The sequence below is a fragment of the Triturus cristatus genome, chromosome 1_1 (assembly GCF_964204655.1).
Source record: "Triturus cristatus chromosome 1_1, aTriCri1.1, whole genome shotgun sequence".
NCBI lineage: Eukaryota > Metazoa > Chordata > Amphibia > Caudata > Salamandridae > Triturus > Triturus cristatus.
Genome location: NC_140579.1, coordinates 1101653326 through 1101668060, shown reverse-complemented (window position 1 = coordinate 1101668060; position 14735 = coordinate 1101653326).

Here is a 14735-nt window from a genome sequence, read left to right as displayed (position 1 = left end):
ACACCCAAAAGACACAGACTCAGGACTGGTCTGAATATGTTGAATGTGCCACTAAGGCTTTGGAGGGTTGGTTGCTGGGAAGTAAGGTATCTGATTTTACAGGATTGTATAATTTGATGATGAGAGAACAGATTTTAAATAACTGTCAGAACCAGCAACTGCATCAACACTTGGTTGACTCTGATCTGACCTCTCCCCAAGAATTGGGAAAGAAGGCAGACAAATGGGTCAGAACCAGGGTTAAGCAAAAGAACAAGAACCAGGGCCAAGGGGGTGATCAGAAGAAAACAGACCAAAAGGGTGGAGATCAGAAACCTAAAGACCAGAAGTCTTCAACAGGGCCCCAAACTACTGCTAAGGAGGGTGGGTCCCAACAACAGTCCAAAAAGAAGAAAGAAGGTCAAAAGAAACCCTGGTGCAATCATTGCAAAAATACAACTCACTGGACTAGTGATTGCAAAAAGGGTGGAGCCCCCAACACTGTTGCCCCTAAGGCACCTGCTCCCAGTACTACTGTTAGCAGTGTTGGTCCCCAGACAAAGGGTGTAGTGGGAATCACTATGGGAACTGAAGGAGATTCTGACTTAGACAGAACCCTGACACAGGCAGTCTTGATCTGTGATGGGGACATTGATTTGTCCCTGACTGTGAGCCCCAGTAACCTGGGCAAGTACAGACAGACTCCTTTAATTAATGACAAAGTGGCTCAAGCCTACAGGGACACATGTGCCAGTGTCACTATGGTGACACCAGGCTTTGTGGACCCTGGACAGTACATACCAGGTGAGAACTACCTGGTGACCAATGCCAGCAATGCCACTACTTCACATAGTGTGGCAGTTGTTAACTTCTCATGGGGAGGGGTAACTGGCCTCAAAAGGGTTGTGGTTAGTGCAGACCTCCCAGTAGAATGTTTGTTGGGCAATGACCTAGAGAGTTCTCTATGGTCAGAAGTGGAGTACAGGACTCATGCAGAGATGTTAGGTATATCATCACATGTCCTTGCTGTGACCAGGTCACAGGCCAAAAAGTGCCTCACTGAACCTCAGGTCTTGGATCCTGGAACAATGGACCAAGTACCTACCAAGAAGAAGAACAGGAGGGTCAAGGCTGTGCCTTCCCCCCTGCCTCAGAGTGATGATAAGCCTTCCCAGGAAGCTGATCTAGAGGACCCTGAAGGAACTGTCCCTGAAGAGCTTGAACCTGATCAGGTTGAGTTTCTGGGGACAGGGGGACCTTCAAGGGCTGACTTGAGGCAGGCTCAGTTATCCTGTCCCTCTCTTGAACCCCTCAGACAGCTGGCTGCTGCTGAGGCTGCTGGGAATGCTCAAGGTACCCATAAAGTGTATTGGGATGAAGGGCTCCTTTATTCAGAGGCTAGAGACCCCAAGCCTGGTGCTACCAGGAGGTTGGTTATACCTCTGCAATTTAGGGGCTTCCTTCTTACCTTGGCCCATGATATACCTTTAGCAGGACACTTAGGCCAGAATAAGACTTGGGACAGGCTTGTCCCTCACTTTCACTGGCCTCATATGAATGAAGATACAAAGGAGTTTTGTCGCTCCTGTGTGACCTGCCAAGCCAGTGGCAAGTCAGGTGGCACAACAAAGGCCCCCCTAATACCACTACCTGTGGTGGGGGTCCCCTTTGAAAGAGTGGGAATAGATATAGTGGGTCCCATGGATCCTCCCACTGCATCTGGGCACAGATTTATACTGGTGGGAGTGGATCATGCCACCAGGTATCCAGAGGCAATTCCCCTTAGGACCACTACAGCTCCTGTTGTGGCCAGGGCCCTGCTGGGAGTATTCTCCAGAGTGGGGTTTCCTAAGGAGGTAGTATCTGACAGAGGTACCAACTTTATGTCAGGATACTTGACAGCTATGTGGAAGGAATGTGGTGTCAACTACAAGTTCACCACCCCTTATCACCCACAATGCAATGGGCTTGTTGAGAGATTCAACAAGACCCTAAAGGGTATGATCAAAGGATTACCTGAAAAGCTCAGGCGAAGATGGGACATCCTTCTACCCTGCCTTCTGTTTGCTTACAGAGAGGTCCCACAAAAAGGAGTTGGCTACAGCCCCTTTGAATTGTTGTTTGGGCACCCTGTAAGAGGCCCACTGTGTTTAGTGAAGGAAGGATGGGAGTTACCTCTCAAAACACCTAAGCAAGACATAGTGGACTATGTACTTGGTCTCTGCTCCAGGATGGCTGAGTATATGGAGAAGGCATCCAAAATCCTTGAGGCAAGCCAGGCCTTACAGAAAGCTTGGCATGACCAAAAGGCTGTCTTGGTTGAGTTTCAGCCAGGACAGAAGGTATGGGTGTTGGAGCCAGTGGCCCCAGCAGCACTCCAAGACAAATGGTCTGGACCCCATACAATCCTGGAAAAGAAGGGAGAGGTCACCTACTTGGTCGACCTAGGAACTCCCAGGAGTCCCCACAGGGTACTCCATGTTAACAGGCTTAAAGCATATGTTGACAGGGCAGACATGGGCTTGCTCATGGCTACAGATGAGGGACAGGAGGAAGAGAGTGACCCTCTCCTAGACCTGTTGTCTCAGAACCCTGAAGATGGCTCAGTTGAAGGAGTGACCCTTGGAGGCAACCTCACTGCCCATCAGCAGACTGAATGTAGACAGGTTCTACAATCATTTTCACATATGTTTTCCTTGATACCTAGTCAAACTGACTGGTGTACCCATGTGGTGGACACTGGTGACAGTCTGCCTGTAAAGAACAAGCTTTACAGACAACCTGACCACGTCAGGGACTGTATAAAGGCTGAGGTACATAAAATGCTGGAATTAGGTGTCATTGAACCCTCAGAGAGCCCCTGGGCTAGCCCAGTGGTTCTGGTCCCCAAACCTCACACCAAAGATGGCAAGAGAGAGATGAGGTTTTGTGTGGACTACAGGGGTCTCAATGCTGTCACCAGGACAGATGCACACTGTAGGAAGGTGGATATCTGACTATGGTTACCCCCAAATTTTTGCCTAGTGTCTAGCTGGGTTTTCGACTTAGTTGGCCTGAGATCCTGCCATTCAGGCTCTCAGGCTATCTGCTCTCTCTGTAAAATGGACTCCATGTACCCTAGGTACATACCCAATTGGTTGGATCACCCTGTCAGCCCCTGTACCAGTGTACACTAGGTACCCAGGGCATTGGTGTATCCAAGGCCTGCCAGGGGCTGAAGCATGTATTATGCCACCCCAGGCTTGGCCTAACAATCTGACACAACTGGCTGATCACTCAGCTGGGGTAAGTTGGTGTAATCACCTCTTACTTAGGTGTAGTATACCTATACCTAAACTTAAATGGGACACCTGGTAACCTATAAGTCACTCCTATGGCAGGCCTTAACAATCCTGAAGGCAGAGTGCTTGGTTCCATGTGAGATGGTGCTCTGGCATGAGCTGAGCCTGTCTGCAGTGGTCGGAACAACTTCCTTCTACTGTTTCCAGATATCGTCATACCATATACTCTTAAGTGCATTATGAACCTCGCGGTTAAATGCTATCTTTGGTTTGGCTTTATCAAAACATGTCGAGTAAGGTGTCATACGAATTGGAATACTAACCCCTCGCCAATTCTGGCGACGGGGTTAGCATTCCACCCTTCTAGAGGGACACGACATGTACAGTGCCTGAAACCCGGGTAAAATCAGACATAGCCTCAGCTCCACAAAATGGATGCTGCCACCACAGACACAAGTCTGCCCTCCTGCTGCTGGGAGTCCTTCCAGCTTGGGAGGTGTGGACAAAGGGTTTCCTGCCAGGGGAGGTGCATGCACCACCCCAGACAGGATTTTGTGTATTGGTCAGGTAGGGCTTGAAAGAAACCAGACATGCCTGTGGCTCACAAGGAGCCTCGGGGCATATGCCAGTTCAAACCGGTCCTGGGGCACACCAGTCCCGGGCCTGGGGCGAGCTGGACAAAGGATTGGGGGTGTAACCACCCCCCTTCCTGGTCCCACCCATAGGGAGGGACCTAGCAGGTAGTCCGGCCCCTAGAATCCGCTTAAAGGTAGGAGCTGTGTCCTAAGACTTCAGACATCCTGGAATCAACTTGAAACTAAGAAGAAGACGGGAACTTCGACATTCTGCTGCACAGAAGACTGAAGAAAATCTCCCCTGTGGTCAGGGAGTGACCACCTTGCTAACGCAAGCACCATCCAGCGAATCACCGTCTGCTTTGCCGCCGCCTCCCGCCGGAGCCCGAGCCCAGAGACTGACAAGACCTGGACCTCCAGACCTCTCACCGCCCGATCCACAGTCCCTGAAAAGAGGAGACCCGTGGAGGCACCGAGACACGTGGAGCCAGCCATCTTGAAACGACTACGACAAGCTGACCAGTGCAACAACCGAGGCTCCCTCCAAGTTGTGCTTTGGGTCCTGAGAAGCCCAACCCTCGAGCAGCATCTGCACCAAAGGTGAGCCCTCCAGCATCTCCACGATCTGCGTGGGGCCCTTCTGCATTTTGCCACTCGACGCGCCTAACCGGTTGCTGGCCCGCTGGCTAGTGGCCATCTTGGCGACGAAATCTACGACAAACACCGCTGGTCTGGTTGCTCCAGACTGGCCCTTGCTCCCCTCCAAAGGAGCAATCCCTCTGACCTTGCTGGTCAGAACCAACAGCTGATTTCCGAATCCTCCTGCAATTGCTTTTGCCAAGGCTTGTTTGCTTCGATCAAGTCGCCGACACCGCCGACAGCGAGAGCCTGCGTGGGACAGCTCGTGAGCCGACTCCTGGACGTCGTCGACCTTCAGGGACCACGTGGCTGCGGAGACAAGCTACCCCTCATCACCTGTTTGCACCCGACATCGCCTGGTACCCACCTGGTGCCACGCTGGTCACTGGCTAGTGACTGTGAACACTGTCCCCTCTGCTTACAGGTCTTCAACATCTCCGATCCACTCTTGGATCCACTGCATCTCTTCCCGACCGACCGCCTGCAGCATCTTTGTCCCAGGCTCAACGGAACAGATAGAAGAAACCCGACGCACTTTGAGGCCTATGCACCCGCTTCCTGTGGGTGAGGTAAAGCTGGTACTCCGGTGCCCATGTGTAGTAATACATCTCTAGTGCCTGTGTTCCAAATCTTAAGTTCCTAGGTCATCCGGAAGATTCCTTTTGCAGTAACTTTGTACTTTTTACGCACCCATTGAAACCTATGGGAGCACGCGTGTGACTATTTGCTCTGCACACGCCACCCGTGGACCTCCTGGTCACTAACTGACGTTAGCTCCTTGTAGGCCCAGCGATTCTAGAGGCCCTAGGCCTTTTCCCTTTTCTGTTCGTGGTACTTATACCACTATTTTAGTATATGGTTTGAGTGGCCACCAGGGCCTATCCATATAACGTGCAACTTCTGTGTATTCTGTGATAATCTTGTTTGACGATTTGTGCTCCTGTGCTCATAAAGAGACTAGGGGTTACTTTGAGAAATAAATACATATATATTTTGAATATATATCTGTGTGGTGTCCTTTCATTGGTATAAAAGGGGGTTACTATTGGTAAAACAGCTTGCTTAACACGCATCACGAGTTTAGCCTCAAAGACTGCTTAGCCTACGCTACCACTAGGGCAGCTAGTCCAAAAAGGTTGACTTACAACCACACCATAAGGGTTGCTTGGCATGGTACAAGGTGGTCACTAGAACTAGTGAACAGCATATACCAGGCCAACTTCTCACATTGGTGAGCAGCGGTTGGATTTGAGCTTGCTGTGTTTTACCATTGTAATCTCTTGGTTACCAATTGAAAGATCACATAGGTACCTGTAGGTACATATAAAACAAGATTAGATATACCTAAGTTCTACTGAACTTAGTTGTTGTAGAGCAAAGGGAGTAGCACACCCTGACTACAACTACTAGATAGGTTTAGTAGGTAAACCCAAGTGTAGGTAGATTGCAACACATCCACCCACACTTAAGAGCAATGGCTGGGGCAGAGGGGTCCACTGTACCCATCTCTGTTGAGAGTGACCCCCCGAGGGCACCATCCATCTATGCTACCCTTAATCAGAATGAGCTCAGGCATTTGGCAACTCTTAGAGGCCTTAAACAGCCCAAGAACCCAAACTCTGCTGAGCTCAGAGAGCTCTTACAGAATGATGAGAATCAGAGAGCACTCAAGAAAGCTTCCCAGTTAGCCCCCTTAGGGACAGGAACAGGAGGCCCCCCTTCTAAAGATGCCACTGAAGTACCCCTTCCCAATAGTCACCCCTTAGATGGGATGCCTACTACAGGGGAGGAAAGTGGTGAGGATACAGAAAGTAGTGATGATGAAGGGAGAACTAGCCCAGTGCCAAGTATTATACTTGGCCCAGCTAAACTAAGGCTATTGGGGACTGACAATGGGTTCACCCCATTGGATCTCCCCAGTGGACTTAACACAGGGCTTGGGAGGCAAAGGAATCGCTCAGGTGACTCCAATGCTTCTCATGGCTCTAGAGGCTCTCAAGGTCACTCCAGGAAAAGGATGACCACCCCTCAGAGGAGGGAACATGAGGCCAGAATGCAGGAAGCCCAGCTGAGGATCAGGAAGCAGGAGCTAGAAGTAGCCCTGATGGAAGAAAAACTGAGCAAGGCTAGGCAGCATAGAGAGAGTGGGTCTATACCCACTGGTGGCAGCAATGTCCCTAGGGACAAAGATAGGGTCTTTGACAATAGGAACCTGTCCAAGATTGTGCCCCCCTACAAAAGTGGGGATGACATCCACAAATGGATGACTGCTCTTGAGAGAGCCTGCAAAGTGCAGCAGGTTCCTGAAGACCAGTGGGCAGCAATCTTATGGCTCTCCTTTGAGGGGAGAGGCAGAGATAGACTCCTCACTGTTAGAGAAGAGGATGTCAGAAATTACAGAGTCCTGAAGAGTGTCCTAGTTGATGGGTTAGGCTTAACCACTGAACAGTACAGGTTAATGTTCAGAGACACCCAGAAGACACAGACTCAGGACTGGTCTGAATATGTGGAATGTGCCACTAAGGCTTTGGAGGGTTGGTTGCTGGGAAGTAAGGTGTCTGATTATACAGGATTGTACAATTTGATGATGAGAGAGCAGATTTTAAGTAATTGTCAAAACCAGCTTCTCCATCAACACCTGGTAGACTCAGATTTGACCTCTCCCCAAGAATTGGGAAAGAGGGCAGATAAATGGGTCAGGACCAGGATCAGGCCTAAAAACCAGGGTGGTGACCAAAAGAAAGATACCACCAAGCCTCAAGAGAAGGGTGGGGATAAAGAAAAAGAGAAACCTTCCTCAGGGCCCCAAAACTCCACACAGGGTGGTGGGTCCCAAGCTCCCTCCTCTACCACAGCTAAAAAGCCCTACTGCCATGAGTGTAAAACTCCTGGGCATTGGAAAACTGACAGCGGTTGCCCAAGGGCTAAAAACAAAACTGTTCCTCCAATTACTCCTGTCACACCACCTATTACTGTCAGCAGTAATCCCCCAGGTGGTGGGAGTGCCCCCAGAAATCTGGGTGGGTTTACTTGGGGAACACAGGGGGACCCTGGCTTAGCCAATTCCCCTACAGCAACCACTCTTGTCTGTGATGGTGGCATGGGGTTTGCCAACTTCACTGCCTGTCCCAACACTTTGGGTAGGTACAGACAGGAGCCCTACATCAATGGTACAAAAGCTGAGGCCTACAGAGACACTGGGGCTAGCATCACAATGGTGGCCCATTGGCTAGTTCCCTCTGAGCAGCTTTTGCCCGGTTTCTCCTACCAGGTGACTAACATTGATGGCAAACAGAACAGTCATCCCATGGCAGAGGTATGTCTCAGCTGGGGAGGGGTCACTGGCCCTAAAAGGGTAGCAGTGTCCCCAACCTTGCCTGTAGACTGCTTACTGGGGAATGACTTAGAACTCTCAGCTTGGGCTGGAGTTGAACAAGACACCCATTCTAAAATGGTAGGCCTTTCACAAAAGGGTAGGGGGGTTGTGCCATTCACAACCCCTGTCCAAATAGATTTCCTCCCTGAAAAGGTTGGAAGGGCAGTGGTAGCCACAGCCCAGGCACAGACAGACTTCCCTGTAGGGACTGGCAGAGCTGTGACAGTCACAGCTCAAACACAAACTGAGTGCCCCCCTGAAAAGGTTGGCAAGGCTGTAATGGTCTCAGCCTATACTCAGACTGACATAGGTGTAGTGAAGCCTGAAACAATGGATCACTCCACACAAACTGAGAGTAGTGGGGAGGAAGAAAAGTCTCCCTCTCCCCAGACATTAGGAAAAGGTCAGCCTCCTCAGGGATCTGACCTCACCCCTTGTGAAGAAACTGCCCCAGAGGTAGCCAGGCCTGGCCTGGCAGAGCCTCTGATGTCAGTGGCCCCTTCCAAGGTGGGATCCAGTCTGGTGCAGGTAGCCTGCCTCTCTCTACCCTGCCTCAGTCAGCCCAGGGCTGCAGAGGTCAGGGAGGCCAGTGGACCCCCAGAGGGCCCCTGTCCACAAGAACCCCCCCATCAAAAGAATGAGGATTGCCTGGCTAGTCGCCCTAGTCAGGTGATGGGTAAAAACATTCCTGAGGGATCTCCTTTACAGGTAGTTAGGGACCTCCCCCAGGGGGATTCTGTTGGGCACAGGCAAACATGGGACCTTAGGGCCCCAAACCTGACCTGTCCCTCCAGTAAGCCCACAAAAGGGACCCAGCCTCCAGCTTTAGGTAGCCAGAGGCTGACCCTGAGAGCACAGTGCAACTCAGTTAAAGAAAGAAAGGCATCCATGGTGGAGGATGATTGGAGGAAGCTGAGGCCTCACTTTGAGGACACTCACTTCAGTACTCCATCTCAACACCAGCCTTTTACTTTGCCAAGACACACCACAGGTAGAGATTCCCTATGGTGGAGACCCTCTGATACCCTTAGGGTGAGGGATTGCTTAGTGGACCATGAGACAGGGGGTAACCATGCCAGTGCTGGTTCCTCCTTATATGGCCACTTGGGCAATATAGGCTTACCTGGTCAAGGTCAGCCTTATCTCCCTTCGTTTGGGGGGGGGTTGTGTAGGAAGGTGGATATCTGACTATGGTTACCCCCAAATTTTTGCCTAGTGTCTAGCTGGGTTTTCGACTTAGTTGGCCTGAGATCCTGCCATTCAGGCTCTCAGGCTATCTGCTCTCTCTGTAAAATGGACTCCATGTACCCTAGGTACATACCCAATTGGTTGGATCACCCTGTCAGCCCCTGTACCAGTGTACACTAGGTACCCAGGGCATTGGTGTATCCAAGGCCTGCCAGGGGCTGAAGCATGTATTATGCCACCCCAGGCTTGGCCTAACAATCTGACACAACTGGCTGATCACTCAGCTGGGGTAAGTTGGTGTAATCACCTCTTACTTAGGTGTAGTATACCTATACCTAAACTTAAATGGGACACCTGGTAACCTATAAGTCACTCCTATGGCAGGCCTTAACAATCCTGAAGGCAGAGTGCTTGGTTCCATGTGAGATGGTGCTCTGGCATGAGCTGAGCCTGTCTGCAGTGGTCGGAACAACTTCCTTCTACTGTTTCCAGATATCGTCATACCATATACTCTTAAGTGCATTATGAACCTCGCGGTTAAATGCTATCTTTGGTTTGGCTTTATCAAAACATGTCGAGTAAGGTGTCATACGAATTGGAATACTAACCCCTCGCCAATTCTGGCGACGGGGTTAGCATTCCACCCTTCTAGAGGGACACGACATGTACAGTGCCTGAAACCCGGGTAAAATCAGACATAGCCTCAGCTCCACAAAATGGATGCTGCCACCACAGACACAAGTCTGCCCTCCTGCTGCTGGGAGTCCTTCCAGCTTGGGAGGTGTGGACAAAGGGTTTCCTGCCAGGGGAGGTGCATGCACCACCCCAGACAGGATTTTGTGTATTGGTCAGGTAGGGCTTGAAAGAAACCAGACATGCCTGTGGCTCACAAGGAGCCTCGGGGCATATGCCAGTTCAAACCGGTCCTGGGGCACACCAGTCCCGGGCCTGGGGCGAGCTGGACAAAGGATTGGGGGTGTAACCACCCCCCTTCCTGGTCCCACCCATAGGGAGGGACCTAGCAGGTAGTCCGGCCCCTAGAATCCGCTTAAAGGTAGGAGCTGTGTCCTAAGACTTCAGACATCCTGGAATCAACTTGAAACTAAGAAGAAGACGGGAACTTCGACATTCTGCTGCACAGAAGACTGAAGAAAATCTCCCCTGTGGTCAGGGAGTGACCACCTTGCTAACGCAAGCACCATCCAGCGAATCACCGTCTGCTTTGCCGCCGCCTCCCGCCGGAGCCCGAGCCCAGAGACTGACAAGACCTGGACCTCCAGACCTCTCACCGCCCGATCCACAGTCCCTGAAAAGAGGAGACCCGTGGAGGCACCGAGACACGTGGAGCCAGCCATCTTGAAACGACTACGACAAGCTGACCAGTGCAACAACCGAGGCTCCCTCCAAGTTGTGCTTTGGGTCCTGAGAAGCCCAACCCTCGAGCAGCATCTGCACCAAAGGTGAGCCCTCCAGCATCTCCACGATCTGCGTGGGGCCCTTCTGCATTTTGCCACTCGACGCGCCTAACCGGTTGCTGGCCCGCTGGCTAGTGGCCATCTTGGCGACGAAATCTACGACAAACACCGCTGGTCTGGTTGCTCCAGACTGGCCCTTGCTCCCCTCCAAAGGAGCAATCCCTCTGACCTTGCTGGTCAGAACCAACAGCTGATTTCCGAATCCTCCTGCAATTGCTTTTGCCAAGGCTTGTTTGCTTCGATCAAGTCGCCGACACCGCCGACAGCGAGAGCCTCCGTGGGACAGCTCGTGAGCCGACTCCTGGACGTCGTCGACCTTCAGGGACCACGTGGCTGCGGAGACAAGCTACCCCTCATCACCTGTTTGCACCCGACATCGCCTGGTACCCACCTGGTGCCACGCTGGTCACTGGCTAGTGACTGTGAACACTGTCCCCTCTGCTTACAGGTCTTCAACATCTCCGATCCACTCTTGGATCCACTGCATCTCTTCCCGACCGACCGCCTGCAGCATCTTTGTCCCAGGCTCAACGGAACAGATAGAAGAAACCCGACGCACTTTGAGGCCTATGCACCCGCTTCCTGTGGGTGAGGTAAAGCTGGTACTCCGGTGCCCATGTGTAGTAATACATCTCTAGTGCCTGTGTTCCAAATCTTAAGTTCCTAGGTCATCCGGAAGATTCCTTTTGCAGTAACTTTGTACTTTTTACGCACCCATTGAAACCTATGGGAGCACGCGTGTGACTATTTGCTCTGCACACGCCACCCGTGGACCTCCTGGTCACTAACTGACGTTAGCTCCTTGTAGGCCCAGCGATTCTAGAGGCCCTAGGCCTTTTCCCTTTTCTGTTCGTGGTACTTATACCACTATTTTAGTATATGGTTTGAGTGGCCACCAGGGCCTATCCATATAACGTGCAACTTCTGTGTATTCTGTGATAATCTTGTTTGACGATTTGTGCTCCTGTGCTCATAAAGAGACTAGGGGTTACTTTGAGAAATAAATACATATATATTTTGAATATATATCTGTGTGGTGTCCTTTCATTGGTATAAAAGGGGGTTACTATTGGTAAAACAGCTTGCTTAACACGCATCACGAGTTTAGCCTCAAAGACTGCTTAGCCTACGCTACCACTAGGGCAGCTAGTCCAAAAAGGTTGACTTACAACCACACCATAAGGGTTGCTTGGCATGGTACAAGGTGGTCACTAGAACTAGTGAACAGCATATACCAGGCCAACTTCTCACACACACCCTATTCCAAGGGCAGATGAGCTCATAGACAAACTAGCTTCTGCAAAGTTTTTGAGCACATTTGACTTAACAGCTGGCTATTGGCAAATCAGATTAGCTGAGGAGTCTAAGGCCAAAACAGCATTCTCAACCCCAGGTGGGCACTACCAGTTTGTGGTGATGCCCTTTGGTCTGAAGAATGCACCTGCCACCTTCCAAAGGCTGGTGAACCAAGTCCTTACTGGGTTGGATGACTTTTGCGCAGCATATCTTGATGACATTGCTGTCTTTAGCTCCACCTGGGAGGATCACCTGATCCACCTGAAGAAGGCTCTTGAGGCTCTGCAAAGGGCAGGCCTCACTATCAAGGCTACTAAGTGCCAGATAGGGCAGAGTAAGGTTGTATATTTGGGCCACCTTGTAGGTGGAGGCCAAGTTCAACCACTGGAGAGTAAGATACAATCCATCAAGGATTGGTCCCCTCCAACCACCCAGACTCAAGTTCGAGCTTTCTTGGGCTTGACTGGGTACTACAGGAAGTTTTTTAAGAACTATGGGTCCATTGTGACTCCTCTTAATGATCTGACATCCAAGAAGATGCCCAAAAAGGTTCAGTGGACAGTAAGCTGTCAAAAGGCATTTGATGACCTGAAGGAGGCCATGTGCTCTGCATCTATCCTGAAAAGTCCTGACTACTCCAAAGAGTTTATTGTCCAAACAGATGCTTCTGAGTTGGGTGTGGGAGCTGTGCTGTCACAACTTAATGTAGATGGTCAAGACCAACCCATTGCTTTTATTAGCAGAAGGTTGACCCCCAGAGAGAAGAATTGGTCAGCTATTGAGAGGGAGGCCTTTGCTGTGGTGTGGGCCCTGAAGAAGCTGAGGCCATACTTGTTTGGCACTCACTTCAAGATTCAGACCGACCATAAGCCCCTCTTGTGGCTAAATCAGATGAAGGGTGAAAACCCCAAACTGCTTAGGTGGTCCATTTCCCTACAGGGGATGGACTTTACAGTGGAGCACCGGCCAGGTACTGACCATGGGAATGCAGATGGTCTCTCCAGGTACTTCCACTTAGGACATGAAGACGAGACTGGTCAAGGCTAGTTTAATGTCCCAGCGTTTGGGGGTGTGTGTAGGAGAGTAGGGTCTGCTATCCTATGGTCACCCCAAATTTTTGCTTTTTGCTTCACTGGTTTTTGACATATTGAGGCTGTGGGCCTGCCAATCAGACCCCCAGCCTGCTGTTCTCTCTACTAAATTAAAACTATGCACCCTAGGTGCATAACCAATTGGAAGTGGATCACCCTGTCAGCCCCTGTACCAGTGTACACTAGGTACCCAGGGCATTGGTGTACCTAAGGCCTGCCAGGGGCTGAAGCATGTATTATGCCACCCCAGGCTTGGCCTAACAATTTGACACAACTGGCTGATCACTCAGCTGGGGTAAGTTGGTGTAATCACCTCTTACTTAGGTGTAGTATACCTATACCTAACCTTAAATGGGACACATGGTAACCTATAAGTCACTCCTATGGCAGGCCTTAACAATCCTGAAGGCAGAGTGCTTGGTTCCATGTGAGATGGTGCTCTTGCATGAGCTGAGCCTGTCTGCAGTGGTCGGAACAACTTCCTTCTACTGTTTCCAGATATCGTCATACCATATACTCTTAAGTGCATTATGAACCTCGCGGTTAAATGCTATCTTTGGTTTGGCTTTATCAAAACATGTCGAGTAAGGTGTCATACGAATTGGAATACTAAACCCTCGCCAATTCTGGTGACGGGGTTAGCATTCCACCCTTCTAGAGGGACACGACATGTACAGTACCTAAAACCCGGGTAAAATCAGACATAGCCTCAGCTCCACAAAATGGATGCTGCCACCACAGACACAAGTCTGCCCTCCTGCTGCTGGGAGTCCTTCCAGCTTGGGAGGTGTGGACAAAGGGTTTCCTGCCAGGGGAGGTGCGTGCACCACCCCAGACAGGATTTTGTGTATTGGTCAGGTAGGGCTTGAAAGAAACCAGACATGCCTGTGGCTCACAAGGAGCCTCGGTGCATATGCCAGTTCAAACCAGTCCTGGGGCACACCAGTCCCGGGCCTGGGGCGAGCTGGACAAAGGATTGGGGGTGTAACCACCCCCCTTCCTGGTCCCACCCATAGGGAGGGACCTAGCAGGTAGTCCAGCCCCTAGAACCCGCTTAAAGGTAGGAGCTGTGTCCTAAGACTTCAGACATCCTGGAATCAACTTAACACTAAGAAGAAGACGGGAACTTCGACGCTCTGCTGCACAGAGGACTGAAGCCAATCTCCCCTGTGGTCAGGGAGTGACCACCTTGCTAACGCAAGCACCATCCAGCGAATCAACGTCTGCTTTGCCGCCGCCTCCTGCCGGAGCCCGAGCCCAGAGACTGACAAGACCTGGACCTCCAGACCTCTCACCGCCCGATCCACAGTCCCTGAAAAGAGGAGACCCGTGGAGGCACCGAGACACGTGGAGCCAGCCATCTTGAAACGACCACGACAAGCTGACAAGTGCAACAACCGAGGCTCCCTCCAAGTTGTGCTTTGGGATCTGAGAAGCCCAACACCCGAGCAGTATCTGCACCAAAGGTGAGCCCTCCAGCATCTCCACGATCTGCGTGGGGCCCTTCTGCATTTTGCCACTTGACGCGCCTAACCGGTTGCTGGCCCGCTGGCTAGTAGCCATCTTGGCGACGAACTTCACAAAATACACTGCTGGTCTGGTTGCTCCAGACTGGCCCTTGCTCCCCTCCAAAGGAGCAGTCCTTCTGACCTTGCTGGTCAGAACCATCAGCTTATTTCATCTCCTCCAACAATTGCTTTTGCCAAGGCTTGTTTGCTTCGATCAAGTCGCCGACACCGCCGACAGCGAGAGCCTGCGTGGGACAGCTCGTGAACCGACTCCAGGACGTCGTCGACCTCCAGGGACCACGTGGCTGCAGAGACAAGCTACACCTT